The 20215-nt window shown below is 43.1% G+C and overlaps 1 protein-coding gene across 1 annotated transcript in view; it reads right to left on the bottom strand.

The window, feature by feature from the left end:
* Positions 1 to 20215, bottom strand: part of COL8A2 (collagen type VIII alpha 2 chain) — a 131991-nt gene that overhangs the window by 69940 nt on the left and 41836 nt on the right. Inside the window, exon 2 of the mRNA XM_042440607.1 lies at positions 3251 to 3318. The gene's annotated coding sequence lies outside the window, so the exon portion shown is untranslated. The remainder of the gene's footprint in view (positions 1 to 3250; positions 3319 to 20215) is intronic.

Here is a 20215-nt window from a genome sequence, read left to right as displayed (position 1 = left end):
CTGTCAGCTTTGGCTGGCTGTCAAATATCTCCCTGGAAGCCAGGATGATCAAACTGAATCTGGCATGCTTTGGCCACATTATGAGAAGGCATCAATCACTAGAAAAGACAATAATCCTAGGAAAGGTAGAAGATAGTAGAAGGAATGAGGAAGACCAGATACCAGATGGATAGACTTAATTAAGCAGGTCATGGACTTGAATTTACAGAATCTAAGCAGAGCAGTGAAGAATAGAGGATCTTGGAGATGTCTCATATACGGGGGCACCATGAGTTGGGGTTGACTCCAGGGCAGTTAACAATAACAGCAGCAGCTCTTCCGTATTGCAGGCAGGATTCTTTCCTAGCCCTATTTGGAGACACTGGGGAATGAACCTGGGGCCCATTGCATGTAAGGCATGTCCCTACCACTATAGCCCCTCTCTCTGGCATCAATCTTGCTAGTGGGCTTCAGCATCTGGTTAGAGACACCTCCCTTCATGTTCCAACTGCCACTGCTCTGGGCTATGAGGGCAAAGGAGAACAGTAACACACATTTCCATTGTGATTGAGCCTCAGAGGCTGATGATAGGCCCTCCTCCTATATTTCAGCTGCCATTCTTCTAGCCTCTGCACAGTTGCTCTTAGCCAAAATGATGAGAAGTGATCCATTGTTCTAGCCTCTGACGGAGAAGGAGACCAGCTAAGCACAGATCTATTTTGCATGGAACTCAGTGGCTAGTGAGAGCTTCTTCCTCCATGTTCCACCTGCCATTGCTTTGGCTTCTGAAGGCAAGGAGAGCAGCCAGGAATAGTTGAACTTGATCCTAACCCCACTGTTCTCTTTTACTTGTGTATCCTGTCTTATTTATATTACAAGCTTGCGAGCAGGGAACTGCCAAGCTAAGTAAAGTGGGTCATTGGTATCCACTGCGGTTTGGTTCCAAGACTTCCCGTTGATACCAAAATTTGTGGATGCTCAAGTCTCATTAAATATAACGGCACAGTAAAATGGTGTCCCTTGGCAAAGTCAAGATTTGCTTTTTGGAATTCATATTTTTAATATTTTCAAACTATGTATGGTTGAATCCATGGATGGTTGAGATATGGAAGGTAACTGTAATTGTAATATCCTCTGGAAAGCTTTTTTGGCTGAAGGCAAGGTTTAATAGGCACTCTAAACAAACAATGAACACCTCTGAAGATGCCAGCCACAGATGTTTGCGAAATGTCAGGAATAAACTCTTCTAGAACATGGCCACATAGCCCAAAATACCCACAAAAATCTAAACAATGAACAGGTGCCTCGAGTGTGCCAGATAGTGATGCCTGGCTGAAATGGCATGCTTTCCAGTTATCCATTATCATTCACCAGCTGAACATCACTTCAGGCCTAAACAGCCATCACAGGAGAGCCGCATGGCTGCCTCTAGCCCTTACCTTTTTTGGTTTCACTCCTGCTAAATAAGTGCCATGATATCACTGTGTACAGATTTTTCACTTGCAATTCAACTCAAATAGGACTTTTTTTTTAAAGAAATGAATGCAAAGACACCCTGTTACATGTTTTCTTTAACAGACGTTACCAGATGAGATGCATGGTGGCGGTACATTAGTTGGTGGAAAGCAGCTCTGGAGCTCCATACTGTCTTCTAAGGCCCACGCTATGGTCAATGGTAATCAGTGCTCCAAATTCCAATTATGTGGCCTATAAAGTATATTCCTGCCTCCCTACCCCTGATCGCTTCTTTGGGCTCACATGCTTGCTTTCTTCCCCGCATCCATTAATCCTATTTCCCCTTTCCCCTCCCCACCTGCTTCCATGGAGATCTTTCAATGATCACACGTCCCTTAATCCTTACCACCGCACTCGAGACAGAAACCCTTTTATTTCCTACTGTATATGCCACGGGGCTTTTCCTTTCACAGATGTGGTGTGATAGATTTAAATATTCAAGGGGCTTAGGAACTTCAAGTTTGTTCAGTAGGTGTTTCATCCTCAGAGGTCTCACGAGTCAGATATTAGCCACTGTGAACCAGCCAGGTCTCCCAGAGGCCACTGTGGGATGTGTCTGCGCTCTGCACCAATACATTCCCCAAAGCTGGCTCAGGTCCATTAACCATCTCCCTTGCAATCCTGGAAATCCATTGCTTCACAGTTTTCAGGAAGATGCACTCTCATATTTTTTTGGCACTTTTAGAGGATAAAACCTTTTTTTTAAACAACCCCACTATTTATTTATTTATTTAAGACATTTCTATATTGGCCTCCCAGCCCACAAGGCTCCCAAGGTGATGAACAAATAAAAGCAATTTAAAAAGTACGCAGACAGAGAACATTTCAAACCACACATTAAAATACGCTTTAATTTTTATTAAAAAAAAAGTCTTTAAAAATCCTAAAATGCAATTTTAAATCACTAAAGGCCATGTGGAACGAACTTGGGATGATTAAATGAGGCAAGAGTATACAAGGTTAGCACCGTAAATAAAAGTAAACACAGCAAATTAGGCTATATTAGATGAGAGTTACACAAAATGAAATCCATGGTGTGATGTGAGAAAGAGATCATGCTTGGCCATGGTTAAGCATGATTGTCTGAATTCTTAAGCCATGATTAAGCAATGTCTGTAAACCAGGATGTGAAACCAGTGAGATGGCTTCACAAACCATGGCCTGCATTTCACCAAACTAACCAGTTTCCTATCCTCTAGAACAGCGGTTCTCAACCTTTGGGTCTCCAGATGTTTTGGACTACAGTTCCTAGACTCCTTCATCATTGACCATGCTGGCAGAGGCTCCTGGGAGTTGAAGTCCAAAACAGCTGGCGGATCAAAGGTTGGAAACCCCTGCTCTAGAGCCATCATACAAGCAGAATGACAAAGACCTCTCTGGTTAGCATCTTCCTAAATGTGCTTTCCAAAGTAAAGCCTTTATCTTCCCAAACTAAATCATGGTGTGTGGGATTTTTAAATATGAATATCCATGTTTAATTATTATCCACACAGGGCTAGTATGGTTTGGACCTGTTTTCCAAGGTATTAATACGCACAGGAGGGAGGGGTAGTCTTGAAATACCATTAGAAATACTTCTTAAACCACATTTATTTATTTTTTAAAAAGGAACTACTTTCCAAATGCCAATGAACAAGCTGGCCCACTCCGTTCTGTCTGGATTCGCCCTCAGAAAACAGCGATTCATTGTCAACAAACAGCGATCGTTTTGATCAACAGGGCCAATGAAACAAGAAAGTAACTACATGCCACATACCTTCAACGCAGCGCAGTGGCCTACCTCTGCCAGTCAGTCTGTCACTCGCTCCAGATGAGGAACAAGCCCTGCAGATGGATGGAGAACGCAAACTGTCAACACAAGTGAGCAGCAACACGGGCGCAGGGAGCCCTTCTTGAGCTGCTCCCCCTTGAATAAGCTCAGCCTCTCCCCTCTTCCTGCCCTCGCTTTGCCCTATAAGAATGACTGACAAGACCAGATTTAACTAAGGGATTTTGTGGGTTTAAAGCATGTGACCATTTTCCTCCTGTTTTGTCCATTAACCCCTTTTCAAAAATATAACTCAAGTTTTTCCTCTACAGTGTTTTCTTTTTCTCCCTCCTTGACTTCTCTTCCCTTTGCAAGTGGGATCCGTACAGTAGGAACAACCACCTGGGTCTCTGGGTACCACCTTTTCCCTGGACATTGGGAACCAGTGACACACACACATCTTAAGAGGCCAGAAGCCGCGCCAAAGGTGTGCTCCAGTCCTTAGGACAGGGGCGTGGTATTGGCGCAGCTTTCGGACTCTGAGGACGCATGCATCATTTAAACAGCATACCTCCAAAGTGACCCGAAGCAGCTTTATTTTGGCCTATCTGTTTGAGCCCTTTAACTGCCATGGCTCATTACTATGGAATCCTGGGGACTGTCGTTTCTTGTGGCACCAGAGCTCTCTGACAGAGAAGGTTAAATGTCCCACAAAACATAGCTCCCAGGATTCCATGGCACTGAGCCGCAGCAGTTAAAGCGGTGTCTGGCTGGATCATTTCTGTAGTGTGGATGCAGCCTAACTGAGCAAAAGAAGTTGTAACATAAGCTTTCATTGATTTGGTCTGCTTCCTCAGAGGCATGGAGTGAACTCATGCTCTGGAGGGACCATCCCGTTCATATACTTTGGTTATAAAGGCACTAGGTCACTCCATGCCTCTGGGGAAGTAGGCCAAGTCTATGAAAATTTATGCTACAACTTCTTTCACTCATTCTCAAAGGTGCTACAATATCCCTTTTCATACAGATATTCCAGACTAGCATGGCTATGTCTCTGAATTTTCATACCAGGTGCAAGAAAGAAGTGTTGGGAAAAAGGACTGTAATAATAATAATAATAATAATTTTTATTTATATCCCGCCTTTCCAATTGCATGATCAAGGCGGCTTACAAGACTGTAGCTGACAGTCTGCCCAGGTATACTGGGTAACATTTATTTATTAAGATATGTATATCCCACCCTTTAACCATAGATATCAGGGTGGCTTACAGTACAATTAACTTAATAAATAATTACAAAATTTTACATGACTAAAAATAAATTAAACAGTATTTCGATTTAAAACTGGTTAGAACAATCTTGAATAACACAACTATAAAACATGTGCAGCCTGGACAAAATCAGTTTCGCCCAAAGGCTTTAATAAAAGCCCAGTTTTAACTTGGCGCCGAAATGATTCAAACGTTGGCACCAACCAGGCCTCCAGAGGGAGGGGATGCCACAACCGAGGTGCCAGTGTTTTCTGGTCTGCTACGTCCCATAAGCTATTCAAAGGGGCCTTCCAGGAGGCCAGCTGTTTTTATGGGCGTAAGGATGTCAGCAAAAACACACAAAGATGCTTTCAAAACTTCATGCCCTCATTCTAATACTGTACGCCAAGGGCAACAAGGTGACCAAGGAGCCCTGATGTGCCAAACTTGTTTTATTAATCTCTCCACCTTGGCTGCATCCACACTGCAGAAATAATCCAGTTTGACACCACACTCAATGCTACAGAATTTGGGGAACTGTAGTTTTGTGCGACATTTAGCCTTCTCTATCAGAGAGCTCTGGTGCCACAACAAACTGCAACTCCTAGAATTCAACAGCATTGAGCCATGGCAATTAAAGGGCCCAAACAGACAGGCCAAAATAAAGCTGCTTCGGGTCACTTTGGAGGTATGCTGTTTAAATGATGCATGCGTCCTAAGAGTCCAAAAGCTGCGCCAATACCACACCCCTGTCTTAAGGACTGAAGCACACCTTTGGCGCACACTCAATGCTACAAAATTTGGGGAACTGTAGTTTTGTGAGACATGTAGCCTTCTCTGTCAGAGAGCTCTGGTGCCACAACAAACTGCAACTCCTAGAATTCTACAGCATTGAGCCATGGCAGTTTAAGTGGCGTCAAACTGGATTATTTCTGCAGTGTGGATACAGCCTTGATACCTCACTACACTGAGCAAATTCTTCCTGAAGTGTTTTTAAAGCTGGGTTATCGATGGCCCCTGAGCATGACATGTGCTGGAAGACATGTGCCATACTGCCAAAATGACAGAAGCTATCAGCTCTGGGCTGGAGCGCATGTTTTCCCTCTGGTGAAGCCAAGACCATTCATGGACTTACTCTGAGGACTCTGCCCACATGAACATGGCAGCTTTCAGCTGCATGAAAAGTATTGCCCCAAACAGAATGCACATACAATATCTCCTTTTCATATTTCAGAAAGCCAGAAGCTGTAGTAACCACCACTCAATTCTGAACACAGCCCCAGGCAATGTTGGAAGTCTCTCTATGAACCCATAATGCCTTCATGAGGTTTGCTGAACTGCCACTTTAACAAGTAGGCTAAATAATATGCAGCTCCTATAGTACAGTCTATGGGAGCTTCGCCAGGCTAGGATGATTCACTGGAAACCGTATAACCCACTTTTTTGGACATAATACAGTGCTTGGAAAACTTCTGCTCTTACACAACAGCTCTTCAAAGAACAGCCCTCCAAACACAAGTTTGGGTTTTAAAATGAGAAAATAAGGAATGTTTCTTTCAAAAGAAGATCCCCTTAACTCTCTCCTTTTCCTCCTTTTACTAACCCTTGCTTTATATTGGATCAAAAGAATTTTAGCCGATTTATTTTTTTAAAATTTCAAACACCAGAAGGCTTAGACACACAAAAAACCCTCTTTTAGCCAAGTCTCAAATACAATGTTCATATTTTAAAATTTTTATTAGCCAAGCTTAAAACCCCTGAAAATACTGGATTTACAGTGGAAACTTTGACCAGATGCTTTAGCCGTTGTAAAGTGAACACCAAGCTAACACATTCACGGCAAGGTGTAATTCTTTCCATAAGCTTAGCACAGACTCCAGACACGTGTTTTAATAAAGTTCAAAACTCTATCAGCCATTTGAACAGAAGCAGTAGTTGGAGCAGAGTCAACATATTGGTTCAGATACTTCATGGATAAACACAGGGGGGAAAATGTCAAATTATATCAGGTCACGCACTGTGATGCTACTGAACTCGTGGGGCTGAAATCCCTCCAGTTACTGCAGCCGGTGAAACCAAGTGTTGTCATATTCTGCTTTTTCATACTGATGGTTATATGAGTCCCAAATGTTGCAGAGGTTTCTGCACATTCTTCATAGCGACTGGTCAAGCCTATTGGGCTTCAGTTTTGTTCTGTGTGAACTATCAGCAAGTATTTAAAAAGATCATGCAAGAGTCCCTTATAGCACTACTCAGCAGAAGAGATTCTGGATTCATTGGCAAGTGGGTTATTCATAGGTAAAAGGTAAGAGTAGTCCCTTGACATGAATGTCTAGTCATAACCAACTGTAGGGGTTGGCGCTCATCTCTGTTTTTAAGCCGAAGAGCCTGCGTTGCCCAAGGACTGTGCACACTCCATTACTCTTTCCGGTGCGCGGTGTCATTTCTTCCAGCGCGGCTTCCAGTGTATGCTGGAAGCTGCGTAAGGCGACCTGCATATAACACGGGCGCACTGTATGATATTGCTTGCATATCGTAGGTTCTTGATGCGCCTTCCTCCTATCTTAGCTCCACCTTCTTCTGAGTCTAAACCTACCCTGTGTACAATATTTTCTGCAGACAAGTTGAACAAATAGGATGATAGAATGCAGCCTTGTCTGACCTCTTTGCCATTTGGGTACCATTCCCATATCCTGTTCTAACAGCATCCTCTTGTTCTATTTACCATCTATAAAAGACCAGAGTTCCTCAGACCACGGGCGCCACATCATTAGGAGAACCAAACAGAACTGGGTTCTGTCCTGGAGTAGCTCCTGAGAAGCAGGGCAGCCAAGGCTAGGCAATGGTTTGGTGAGCTGCGCTGGTCTCAAGGGTTACCAGCCAATGTTCCTTTCTTGGGCTTATATCTGTCTTCCAAAAAACTAGGAGGATTATTTGGCCAGGCTCCTGTCTAGTTGTCTCTTGAGCACCTGGCCTCCCTTCTGCTTGGCCTCAGCTTGATTATAGAGAAAAGAGATGAGCTGCTGGCTTCATGGTGCTCTCAATCCTCTCCCTGGAGAAATTTCATTGCCTATGACTAGGGCTGTGGTGAAAAGAACCTGTTGCCTGGTGCAGAGTCTCCTCCTCCATGTCTACTGTACTTCCTTTGAGCTGTCTCCTTATTTTGTTGCTCTTCCTAAGGTTCTTACCTCTTCCTATCCTCTTTCCCTGAAGACAGCACCTGCATCCAAGGCCCTAACATGTTGCTAGCTAGGCATCCAGCTACCTAGAAGCTCCACTATAGCGAAAGAGGCTCAAGCAGCTGCAGTGATCAGCGACAGCCTGCTACACTGATACATATGGCTCTGTCTGCTTCTGGATTATGGCTCTTGAGAACCTTTTCAAGCTAAAATTAGGAGCCTGGGTTGCAAAAGGTTTCAATGCCTCACCTAGAACAACTTTCTGAATGACTGGCACCGTTTTCTAGTGCCCCCCGCCACTCCTTTCTGCTTTCATCATTATTGCAAGAAGGAAGGCTTCCCCTTGTTATTACAAACTACACTGAAATATGGTGGGAGGTAAGGCATGAAAATATTAAATAAATGAAAAAAGAGGCAAGGAGCTGAACTCTCTGAAAGAGGTTGTGCATGTGTTCAGAGTCAAGGTATGCTTCCCTCCACAGGAACACTTTTGAGATGATTTAGATGGAGGAATACATGTAAGAAATGGCAGCGGGGATGGAAAATCCACATGGATTTTTCTGGGAAAGTCTTACAAGCAGCAGCCAGCAGGAAACAAAACGTTCAGCTGACAAATCGTTCCTGAAAAATTCATGTTGATTTTCATTCCTAACATTTAGTTTTCCATAGGCATACGTACTCCTTTGCAGTAAGCATTCCCAACTACAATACCCCTGTTGCTACTACTTATCGCTCATCCCAAAGCAATTTCTCAATCACTGGGCACTTTCTCCCTTTTCTAAATGGGGTTCTTCTTGCACCAGGACGGTGAAACAGATAGTGGAAACAGCTGGAGGGACTCACTAGGGAAGAGCTTGCTGATACATTCAATGAAAGCTAGGGGGATAAGAAAACCGCAGGAGATATCAGTACAGCCAGCGATGCTGAAGAAGAGGAAAGATAACTCACCTGCTTATTGGCCTCAGCAGGGTACTCTGCAACTGCTTGGAAAGGCTGTGGCTGTAGCAGGCTACCTCAGAAAAGTTAGCCAGGAGGATGAGTTAAAGAGAAGGAGAAGCAAGTACTGTATAGAGGGAGCCACCTTGGCTTTACAAGCAAGTCAGCCAGGTTGGGTTAGCCCAAGTGCAGCAGCCCTTCCCATTCTCACTGTGCCAGAAACAACTGCAGCCAATGGAGGAGTCAGCCCTGTGTCTGGCAAACCCAGAGGTAACAAGCTTGGTCAGCTGCATCTAAAGCTTGTCTAGACAATTAAAATACTCCTATTCCATTCGAATTAAATGTGATCCTGCTCCATACGATTTGGAGGAGCTCAAGCTTCTTTGCGGTGGGGGGAGTGGGTTCAAAACTGCACAGAAAAAGGATTCATAGTTTTTACCTGAGTGTATGCAAAGATATGTATTATTGAACGTATGTGCATGGATTCGGAGGGCTGTACATTTTCAGCAGAGAGAGGGCGAATAGATATGAACAGATACAAATTAGAGCAGGAAAGTGGGGAGCATTAAATATGGGTGAAAATGTATGAAAATCTGCAGCAGTTCACAATTCACTTACATATAGTCTAGCCCTTGTTGTTGTTAGCTGCCCTCGAGTCGACTTCGACTCATGGCGACCCTGTCAAAGCGACATCTCCAGGATGCCCTGTCCTCAACTGCCCTGCTCAGGTCCTTTAGGTTTAGGTCTGTCGCCTCCCTAATCGAACAGCCTTCCTCTCTTTCTACTGCTCTCTACATTTCCAAGCATCACTGTCTTTTCTAATGATTAGGTCCAATACGCTGTAAAGTTGCATATGTGAACTACATGCTTTCAGCTTGTCTGGCAGACTTTGATCCACCAGCGCTTTGTGCAAAGTATACGTGCAAAGCAAGAGCTCCTCCTACGTTGGACGCAAACACGCAGCCTCAAAGTCCCAGCTATGCTAATCTCCAGCTATTCAAAGATGGAATATCTCATTACCATGCTCCCAATTTGCTTTGCAATCCAACATCTAGGCTTAATCTCTTTTAAGGGGTTCCAAATGACCAGAGGCTACATTTTTTCTCATGACTGCTGAACTCATAAGCTTTGGAACATTAAAACAAAAAAGAATGTTATCTCTCTTTTTAAAATGCTCTTCCGCTGTTGAGATGCTATCCAAAGGTGTGGATAGCTATAATTTTCTTTCCTGACAAGATATCACATGTAAGCCGTTCAAACACACAAGCATGCTTATTAACCTTTATTATTGAGAGCCCAAGAATTCAAGGGGGAATTATTCTATGGCCCCAGGATGGTCAGAAACCACCATTACCACAATATTCTCAGAAAAGATTCCCAAAAATTCCTCATACGCAATTTGGAGGGATGATCTCATCCAGCAATGAGTCCAATGAGGAATCTTCAGATCCCAAAGGCTTGGGGTGGCGGTTGTATTAGGGACACGCCAGAAATGCGGGGGACTTCCAGTGCCTAATTCTACCAGGCAAAAGGCATTATGCTGCTGTCCCATCTTCCATTCTAAACAGACTTGTGCAGAGTAAGAAAAAGTAGTTGTAAAGAAGCAATTGGAAAATACAGGAAGCTTATAAATGAAAGATGGCATCAGGAAGCGACAACATTTGTGTTTCAGCTCAAAACAGTGGATACACTGCCTGCCTCCTATTCATGGACAAAAGGGAAAGGCATAACAAAACAGAACTGAGGCCCCTTCACATGGTTTGCGGCAGCCTGTGGCCAATTCCAGGGTTCTGGAGCGTTCAGCATCCGCACACTCCAGAACCCTAGCATGTATGGATGGTGCCATCTTTATGCGGCACCGTCCATACAGGGTGCACGTGTATGACGCAATTGCGGCGCAGCATCTGCAGCTCCAGGTGCTGTGCTTATGTCATGGATGCATGACAGGTGCGGTCATGGCATGTGCAGAGTGCCACAAAACAAACCTGCTTTTCGCAGGTCCTTTTTACTCTGGAGGGATGCCGTGTGGTTTGGCTGCTGCGGTGTCCCTCCGGAGTTAAAACAGGAGCCTCCAATCCGCTGTTTCTGAGTAGTCTGTCGAGCCCCTGAGTTTCAAGTTAAATCTTTTTTTTTCATATGGAAACTGGCTTTGTCTCTATTTAATCATATTCTCCAACTGACTTGATTTGGGAGTCATTCTGTTGTCCCACTTTTTCAGATGCTTTTAAAATGTCGCAGTTTCTCTTTCATCCTCCCGCTTTGCTCTCAGCTTACCTCAGTTGCTTCAAACTGAACTATAAGTAGAAAAATAGTTTGCACACAGCTTACTCAGCAGGAGGAAGAAAAGAGAAGGCAGAATCTTGTCCTTCCCAGTGGACCTAAGCAAAAGCAAACTACAGCAGCCTCTCCCTCATTACTAACTTTTGCTGTCTTGACTACACCGTGATGTTGGTCACACATGTTCCTATTGTCATCTGTGACATATTGGAGGGTACAGTTTGAGGCTCGGGTATCTAGGACTTTCTATAGCAGCTGATTTCAAGACCTGATTGTGCAGAATTTAGTTCTCTTTCCTACCCTTTTTGGATTTATTTTTAATGCAAAATTTTCAGGAACAGAGGGAAACACTAAAGGACTTCTGAGTAAAGAAGATTTTGCAGGATAGACAGGCAAGGCCTTAGTCCCTCCTCCAAATAAGAAGAAAACCACGTCTCTATAGGATGACGTTATGCAACCCTTCTGGAACACAACCCTGAAAGCAGATTGCACAAAGTTACACTCTTCTTTTTAACAATCCAGGTGCCTGACAAGAAGCAAATTTAGTACAAAAAGCTAATGGGAAATGGTTAGGCGCCAAAACCCAAAGAAATCTTTTTAAAAGCAATGAAAACTGCTTCAAAAGGCAATGAAACAACTTTGTGCTGATAGGAAAAAAGCATTTTCCCAGATGCTTTTGGACTCAGGACTGATGAGAGATAGCAAGCTAACCGGCTCTTCTGCATGCTGCCTTTTCAACAGCTACAAGCGCCTGCTGATTTCCAATTTACTCTGATGGCAGAAATCAGAATTAGGCACACTTTCCTCCTCCTCCTCTTCTTCTTTTTAGTGTGTGTGTCCTAAGGAACAGCAAATATTTTGAACTGCTGGCTGCTGCTACAATCATTTGGGTGAAAACCGCACAAAGACTGGCTGTGTGTTCAGCAGTGTTGTCCAACACAGTGTGATGACCTAAATTGGAGCGATGATACTAGGCCTAAATAGATGGTGTAACGGGAGGATAGCAATCAGTATGTTACCCACATTTCCCATTTGCAAACAATTAAATAAAGTTGCAAGCAATGAAATAAACAATTGGACATGGGGCTTTCACTCAAGAGTTGAGTGTGCTTTGCAACAAAAAGGACTTCCAGACTTCTGCAAGTAGAGAACATTATGATCTGAAGCAAAGGACTGCGGTGTGCGCATCGTACTCTTCAAGAGTCCTGAGTAGACAGGGACACTCCCAATTAATCTTCTGCCATCCCACTTTATCAGCCGCTTTTAAAATGTCCCAGTTTCTTTCTCTTCCTCCCACTCTCCCTTTTCTGTCCTCAGGTTACTTCCATTGCTGCAAACAGAGTCCAAAAGTAGTTTGCACTCCTGTGATGTTAAAGGCTTTCATGGCCGGCATCCATAGTTTTTGTGGGTTTTGGGGGCTATGCGGATATGTTATGGAACAATTTATTCCTGATGTTTTGCCTGCATTTGTGGCTGGCATCTTCCAAGAAACTCTGCCAGCCACAAATGCAAGCGAAACATCAGGAATAAATTCTTCCAGAATATGGCCACATAGTCCGAAAAACCCACAAAAAACTAAGTTTGTAGTAATTAACCTGGGGAGGGGAAGGAAGAGGATAAGAGGAGCTGGAATCTCACCCTTCCCTGTAGGCTCAGGCAAAAGTAAACTGTTTCACCCTCTTCTAACTTATGTGTTCTTCCTCATTAATAGCTTTTTCTACCTGGGGAGTTTATCAAATGGGAGAAATTTCTCTTAAATTCAAAGGAAAAGAAAGTGGGGCCAGAACGCATTCACTTAAAGTTGCTAGTTTAGCGCAATTACGTGAATGCGCATTGCGTTCGAACTGGCTTCCCATTGCCCGAAAATAGCATGCCATTGCCCAAATTTGCATGTGGCAGTCTATCACGCAATAATGTGAAACCACATGATTGCGTTCGGACTGACTTCCCATCGCCCGAATTTGCATGTAGTGGGTTATCACGCAATGATTGCGTTCAGATTGCCATCGGATTATACTTCCAATTCCCCTTGTCTGATAAACTCCTCGATGGGAGCTGTTTCCCCTTAGTCTGGAGGAGTTGAACCCTTCTCTCCTCTTGCTCCGGCTGCCTGTTTTCAGAGTAAATTGATCCATCTGAGAGTGATGAGATCCATTGGAAAGTTCACTAGTGGATTCCTGGCTTAACTACATTACAGCAAGCTAAAAAGCAAATACATAGACAGGATTATAAGAAAAATAGAAGAACAATGCTGAAGTGGGTTAGAAGCATAAAGAATGCAAACGTCTTTCATCACCATAACATCCCCCTTTTACAAGTAGGAGTGTCAGAACAATGGTTCTGCCATGTTTCATGGTTTCACAAATCCTGGACTTGTTGCTGATGACCAGTTCTGAATTTGTTCACGTCTGACAAGGAGGTACCTCTCCAGTTTCCACCTTTTATAACAATAAGGAAAAAGGCAGACAAGTCCTAACAAAAAAGCTTCCATTAATCGGCTCTCAAGAGTAATCAATTAATTGCACACCATTTAACAGATTAACACTTTTTAGCTAATACAGTTGCCCTATAAACAGCGGCAATTCCTTATTGAGCATTGTGGCACCAGATGTTTTTTGTTTTCTTACCAAAAGTACACAGGTGAGGAAAACATCTAAACAAGTTTTCAAAGACCAACAACCTTGCCATGAAATGTTTTCTCATGGAAATGAAATTATACATGATCAAAATGTTTTTTTAAAATAGTATCTCATTTTATTTTATTATGGGCTATGTGTGGAACCTCTGATATGGTTAGACTGCAACTCCCATCAACCCTGTTAAGGGGATGATGGGAGTTAGAAACTGCCAGCATTTGGAGGTTGATATAATCCCCATCCCTTAATATGTACTGAATATTGTTTCTAGGAAGGCTCACTCCTTCCTTACAACTGGAGGACTTAACCATCTGACACAGAGCAAGCAATGTAAAGGGATAAAATGCAAAAGTCTGTTAATGCAGGCTAATAATTGAAAGCTTGTGTTCAATTAGTCTTGTCACCCACTGAATTTCACACCCAGTTTCTGAGTCTGTCTCTTCTAGCAGCAGCAGGAAAGGGCTGCTGGGTTTCAACACATCCAAATGTCAAGGCCTCCGTGGAATTTGGATGGAGACCGCAAATGGATTTACTCACCTCCCAAGAAAACATTAAAAAACCTGATAAATCTGGGCAGGCTATCAAACTGAAGAAAATGCTCTGCATTAGCAAATTTCAAGAGGAGGCAAATCCAGAAACTGGAAGGGGGGAAAATAGATGGGCATGGGGGGATAATCTCATGTTTTAATCCCTCTCATGTCAAGATGTTGAGAACCCTTAGTTGAGAACTTGGGGTTATTCAGAAGTGACGATAATCCAGGATGAATCCAAGTTGAATCCCCATTGTTCACACACATGCCAAATGCATTGGATTAAGGGGTTTTTTGGGGAGCGGGGCTGCCAAAACTCCCACTTAATCCAGGATAATCGATATCAATTTTCCCCCTGAGTTTTTCAAAAAGATCCGCATCATTAGTAGCATGAATAACCGATGCGAATAGACCCAGAATAAAAAACTGCATGCCTCGAATGTGTTCTGAATGCATTAGTATTATCGACTCCACCTTTGAGTGCTTCACATGTGAGCAACAGAACTCACAGAAATGCGCATCGATGCGGTTCCATAGTGTGAATAACAAATCCAGAATGCATGATTGAGATGATTTACATCACTACATCAATGACGTTGAATAACACCTCAGTTGCATGTCCCACCAAGAGACCAGGTTAGTGAAGATGCTTGGCAGGGCTTTCTCTGTAGAGACATCCTGGATGCAGGACTTCCACCAAGGAAAGTTGGGTTGGTGGCACCCTTCCTGATGTTCTGGAAGCCATCTCACTTAACATAAAAGCTTTAGAGCAGAGGTTCTCAATCCTCCAGCTGTTTTGGACTTCAGCACCCAGAAGCCTTTGCTAGCATGGCCAATGATGAGGGAATCTGGGAGATGAAGTCAAAAACATCTGGAGGACCGGAGGTTGAGAACCACTGCTCTAGAGTTATTTGTCTCCTTGAAAGGAACTATTAGCTATTTCACAGAACCTCAGTTCTAGAAGAAAGGTGTGTGGGAGAGACATGACAAACCATTTGTTAAATGATGATTTTATTGGTTTTCTCTATCTGTATCTAATGTTTTAAATAATGTTCTGTCTGTTTCACATCCCGTGGTGGGCTCAGAAGAAGTAAACAGATACTTATATAAATAAATAAGAAGGACAAAATTAATTTTTCTAACAAGATCGAAACATGTCCCAAGTTTTGCTTGCTTCTGACAGCATACATGGAGAGGCATCCCAAATTTAAGATGAAAACTAAAAAATGGTTTGTACAGGTAGTGTCTCTCCCAGACACCATTCTTCTGGAACTGAAGTTCTGTACAATAGCTAAAAATCCCTTTCAAGGGGGCTAATAACTCTAGAGGTTTTCTGTTAAGTGAAATGGCTGCTAAAGTCAGCCATTGACTACATTTCGAATCACTGTTAAGCACCAAAGAGCAAGCCAGTACTGGGTCCCCCTCTGGTCAGTTGGCACCCACTTCTTCACAAGTAACCTGAAGGAACATACATACACAAACACACATTACAGGTGGATAAAGGAAGCCACAGCCCTGAGTTTGCAAGACCAGAGCTGGGCAGTCGATGATCCTCAAGGTTTCCATTATCGAAGTTTTAATGTTAATATAGGTTTAGACAGCAGTCATAGTGATTTCTAGTGAACACTACTGTTGTTGGTGGTGTGCTCTTATATTAAAAGAAAAACAGGCTCTTTTAAGAACCAGAGGGACAGGGACAGTGCAAGGTGGATGCGAAATTATACAACACTCATTTTGTCGACAAGCTGGCAAGTTTCTGGCAAGCCTTAGGATAAGGTTAGTGTCAAAAACAACTTTTTATAGCTCTGCCTTGAAACACCAAGAACATCTTCCGTTTTCTAGGAGTGTCCATAAGTATGGTTTTAAACAAACTCCTGCCAAGTTCAAACAGGTTTCTGCTGAGCCGCCAACTCATTAAATATGAAGACAGGCATGGCACTATGTTATATGCACTACCTTCACAATAATGCACACAAACTTACTGTAAACAGATACTCCCTTTTCTTTCGTTTCATTGCCTTTCAGGATTTCTAATCTGAAGGGCTTGCATGCCTGTGACAAGACTCCAGATGAGCATTAAGAGTGTGCTCTACACATCATAAGCACAATGAAGACCTCACAACTTACACACACACACACACACACACACACACACTTACTTTACTGCATGACTTTGAAGTCCAAACACCTTTCCACGAAGTGTAGTGGTTTGGGTGTTGGACTAACACTCTGGAGACCCCACTAGGCCATTGAAACTCACTGGGCAAAGTCTTGGGCAAATCAGTCTCTCTCAGATGAAGGCAAAGACAAACTTCCTCCGAATACATCTTGCCAAGAAAACTCCATGATAGGGTCTCCTTAGGGTCACCATAAGTCAGAAAGACTCTCTGGTTACTTGGCATTTATTAAATCACCCATCCAATTGTCACAGGCTCTACAAAGCACCATGTGAAGCCAAAGGCTTTCATGGCTGGCATCCATAGGTTTTTTGTGGGTTTTTGGGGCTATGTGACCATGTTCTAGAAGAGTTTATTCCTGACATTTCGCCAGCATCTGTGGCTGGCATCTTCAGAGAATGCTGGCATGGAAGAGAGTGGAGTATATATATACCGTGTGACCCTGGGTTGGGGAAAGTGATTTCCATATTAATCTGTGTATACAAAGCCTCTTTTATTATGCTTTTATAATGGAGAACTAGAAGAACTCAAGGAAACAGTAGCCACCAGATTGCCATTGGAGATTATGCTCTCTGATCTGCTACTGATTTAAGATCTGGTACCACAAACATAATGATGGAATTCCATAATCATTATGGAATTTTCTGCCTGGAGAAGCCTGTCAAGCTCCTTCTCTTCTTCTTCTTCTTCAGATGGACTTTAAGAACCATTTGTTCCACCAGGCCTACTATTTTATTCCTCTTATTTTCCAGTTGGCAAGGGAGTCAAACAAGGCTTATCACTCTGTTTTATTTATATGATGAACGTATATGGAAAGCTGAATTAGACATGGGCATGAAAACCGATGAAAAGGAACACCAGCAATTTAAGATGTGTAGTTGATTGTGTACTACTAGCAAAAAAAACCCCAGTCAAGACATGGAACAACTACTGAGGAAAGGTAAAGAAAAAAGTGTAAAAGCAGGGTTGCAGTCAAACATTAAGAAATAAACACAGTTGGCTGTGAAAGCTGGACAGTGAAGAAAGCTGGTAGGAAGAAAATCAACCCATATTAAATGTGTTTCTGGAGGAGAATTCCGTGGATAGCATGGGTTGCTAAAAAGACAAATAAAAGCCAAGATTTCTAAGCATAGGTGCCCTCCCATTTTGATGTATGCTGTATCCAAGGATACCCCCCCCTAAGAATTAAAAACAAACTGATGTAACTATTCTTTCCCAGTTTTGGTTGTTGGCCCATGGGACACTCCATCTAGGAGCACTTGAAGATCACCCCATTCCATTCTATTCAGGATTTCAGGTGGGTCTTCCCCTGCTCCAACTAGAGATGCTGGGAATAAAACCTGGGACCTTCTGCATCCAAATCATGGCATCCACTAAGGCTGTGCGTGACATTGCTCAGGAATAGATGCCCCTATTCAAAGGCACACATAAACAGAACCAAATAGAAAGAAGAGTAAACGCAAATGGCATCTCCCCACGCGACTCACTCTGTTGGTGGTCATGGGAAAATGCCTTAAAAAGAAAAATGTCTGCTTAGGAAGCACTACTCCAATGTGCTCCATTTCCTCTGTGTTCTTATCCTGGTTATGGTTTACTTCTGATTCATTACGACAGGTTCTGTGTCCAGTCCAGGCAGTATTATCTCCACTTTTATTTGACTCCACTTGCCTCTGCTGACATCAGCCTGTAGCTAGATCTGATTAGCTACATAATGCCATACTGTCATCATGCTTCCGATGGGCTGATATAACTCCAAGGAGGAGGACAACATTGTAATTGGGGGAGAAATGGATTGGAAGCAAGAACAAACTGCAGCAAGGAGGCTGGTGGTGAAATGCGGGCGGGAGGTGGGTGGGTTATTTTATTTTTGCATAAGAGCTGCATGGATCCGGACATCAGAAGAACTCATTTTGGTTTTCCTCATATTGTCCAGACTTTGTTTCCCACTTTTCCTGAAAAGATTTATCCTACTTCCTTGCAACGTCGTGCTTCAGTTCCTCTCTAGGTTCACTTGCTGTTTTTCTCCTATCCCCTTCCTTCATATTTCTCTTTTTAGCAATGCGTTTTTAGAAGAAAAATAAATAAACTCATCACTACTGTTGGCTCTTTGGCCCAGAACACGAGACACCGCAAGGCCATGGAGAAAGCTAACCGGCCCATTGCCGAACAAACACATCGACTTCTGGCAGAGGATAAGCCAAAAGGAGCGAAACGTTGAGCAATGTCAATATCCCATTGCCCCTTTAACAATCTCGCTCTCTTTCCCTCTCAACCGCTCTCTCTTGTTCTGGGCCAGGACTGTGGTGAAAATAAAATGTCCTGCCAGACAGCTCTCCGAAAGCATGTGGAGACATTTTAGCAAAGATATAAACGGGGATCCGTTCCCTCTCTCAGCTTCTCTTCAGTCACCAGTGTCATTGGCTCATTGCCTGACTTTAGAGAAAATGCCATGTCAGTGAAGATTCCAAGAGTCTAATTGGGTTTCACGAAAACACACCGAAGATTAGAAACAACTCCCCTCACTTTGTCTGGGTTGAAACCTAATATTTGTCTTGTTTCGGGGATGTCAGAACTGGCTTCGGTTCTTATCCTATTGAGCGTTGGATGGTTTGGCCCAGGAAACTGAAACTGGAGACTTGGAAGCAACCTCAAGAAGAAATGCTGCCCTCTGAACGATCTGGTCTCACTTAGAAACCTTGAAGGCCCAGTTGTTATTTATTAAATGGTTTAGGCTAAACCTCTGCGATAGAATCTTGTATACATTTGGTTGCTTACGTCGTAAACTCAGGGTCAAAACTAGGCATTAACAGAAATTAATATTTTTGGGTGTTCAACCCCCCCTTGCTTACACAACAGCAACAGACTTGCAAGTTAAAGCACTGTTCATATTCCAACAAGCAATCCTAAAACAAAACAGGCAGTTGAGGAATATCAAAACCTAAGAGAAATCAACATATTCCACCACTTGAGGGAGTATTTCTTCTAAATACATGCTAAATGTATCGCTCAACTAGTTCAGTGTTGATATGAGGAGACCAGCAATTCCTGTCTTCCAATGTGCCAGGGAAATGTGTATCCATTAGATACAATTGATTCTTTCTTTCCTGGAAACCAGCCATGGACCAGACACTAGTGGTTCAGGGCCCACCATGGTCCAGGGACACCATTTTGACTAGCACTGATTTAATTTAGCCCTTAGCTTTGCAAGGTGAAAAAAAGTCACAAGTCAAAACTCCATAATCTGGACAGGGAAAAACTGTGGCCTCTATGGGCTGCAGGCGGGGGCCCGCTGTCACACAAACATATGCCTTTTTAGAAACTTTAAAAGTGTTGCTGAGTTGTTTTAGGTGCAAAAGGGATGGCTTTCTTCAAAATTAGAAGTGTCTTCTGCAGAAAAATGACACCCCTCCAACATTTCACGAAATGAAAACCAAGATATGTGTTGCATGGCAGGATCAGAATGTGGCCAAGATGGCAAAAGTTAATAAGGACAAAAACACCCAAGCTAGGAAAGGCTGCACCAATTTGCTTTTGCATGAGCCTGCTGGATTCTGCCCCTTCTTTTTTCACCCCCGCTGCTGAAATACTTTTGCAATTTGAACTCAGTTTGCAGCAAATGAAGTAAACTGAGGAGCGGGAGGAGAAATAAACTGGGACATTTTAAAAGCCGCTGAGAAAGCAGGAAAGCCAAGGAGTGGTTGTGGCTGTCCCTGCCAAACTGGGTTGTAAATAAGATTAATATTACAAAAGGCCATTGATATTTTTCCACCTCTTGTCCAGAAGAAGCCATACTCGGGTAGCACTGCCCTGGACGTTGCTCAGATAAAGTAGGCGTCACATAAGAAAATTATGGCTGTGGGTTAATCCCAACTAGAGTCAGTCAATTCAATCACTGATGAGTCAACACATAGGTAAACCCAGCTGATTTTATGGAGATTATCTGATGGGGGAAAATCATGGAAGAAAAAGGCATACTCCCTGCAAAGT

This window comes from Sceloporus undulatus, chromosome 9, assembly GCF_019175285.1.
Source record: "Sceloporus undulatus isolate JIND9_A2432 ecotype Alabama chromosome 9, SceUnd_v1.1, whole genome shotgun sequence".
Classification (NCBI taxonomy): Eukaryota; Metazoa; Chordata; class Lepidosauria; order Squamata; family Phrynosomatidae; genus Sceloporus; species Sceloporus undulatus.
Note: the sequence above shows the minus strand (reverse complement) of the source record. Positions and strands in the feature narration are given on the sequence as shown.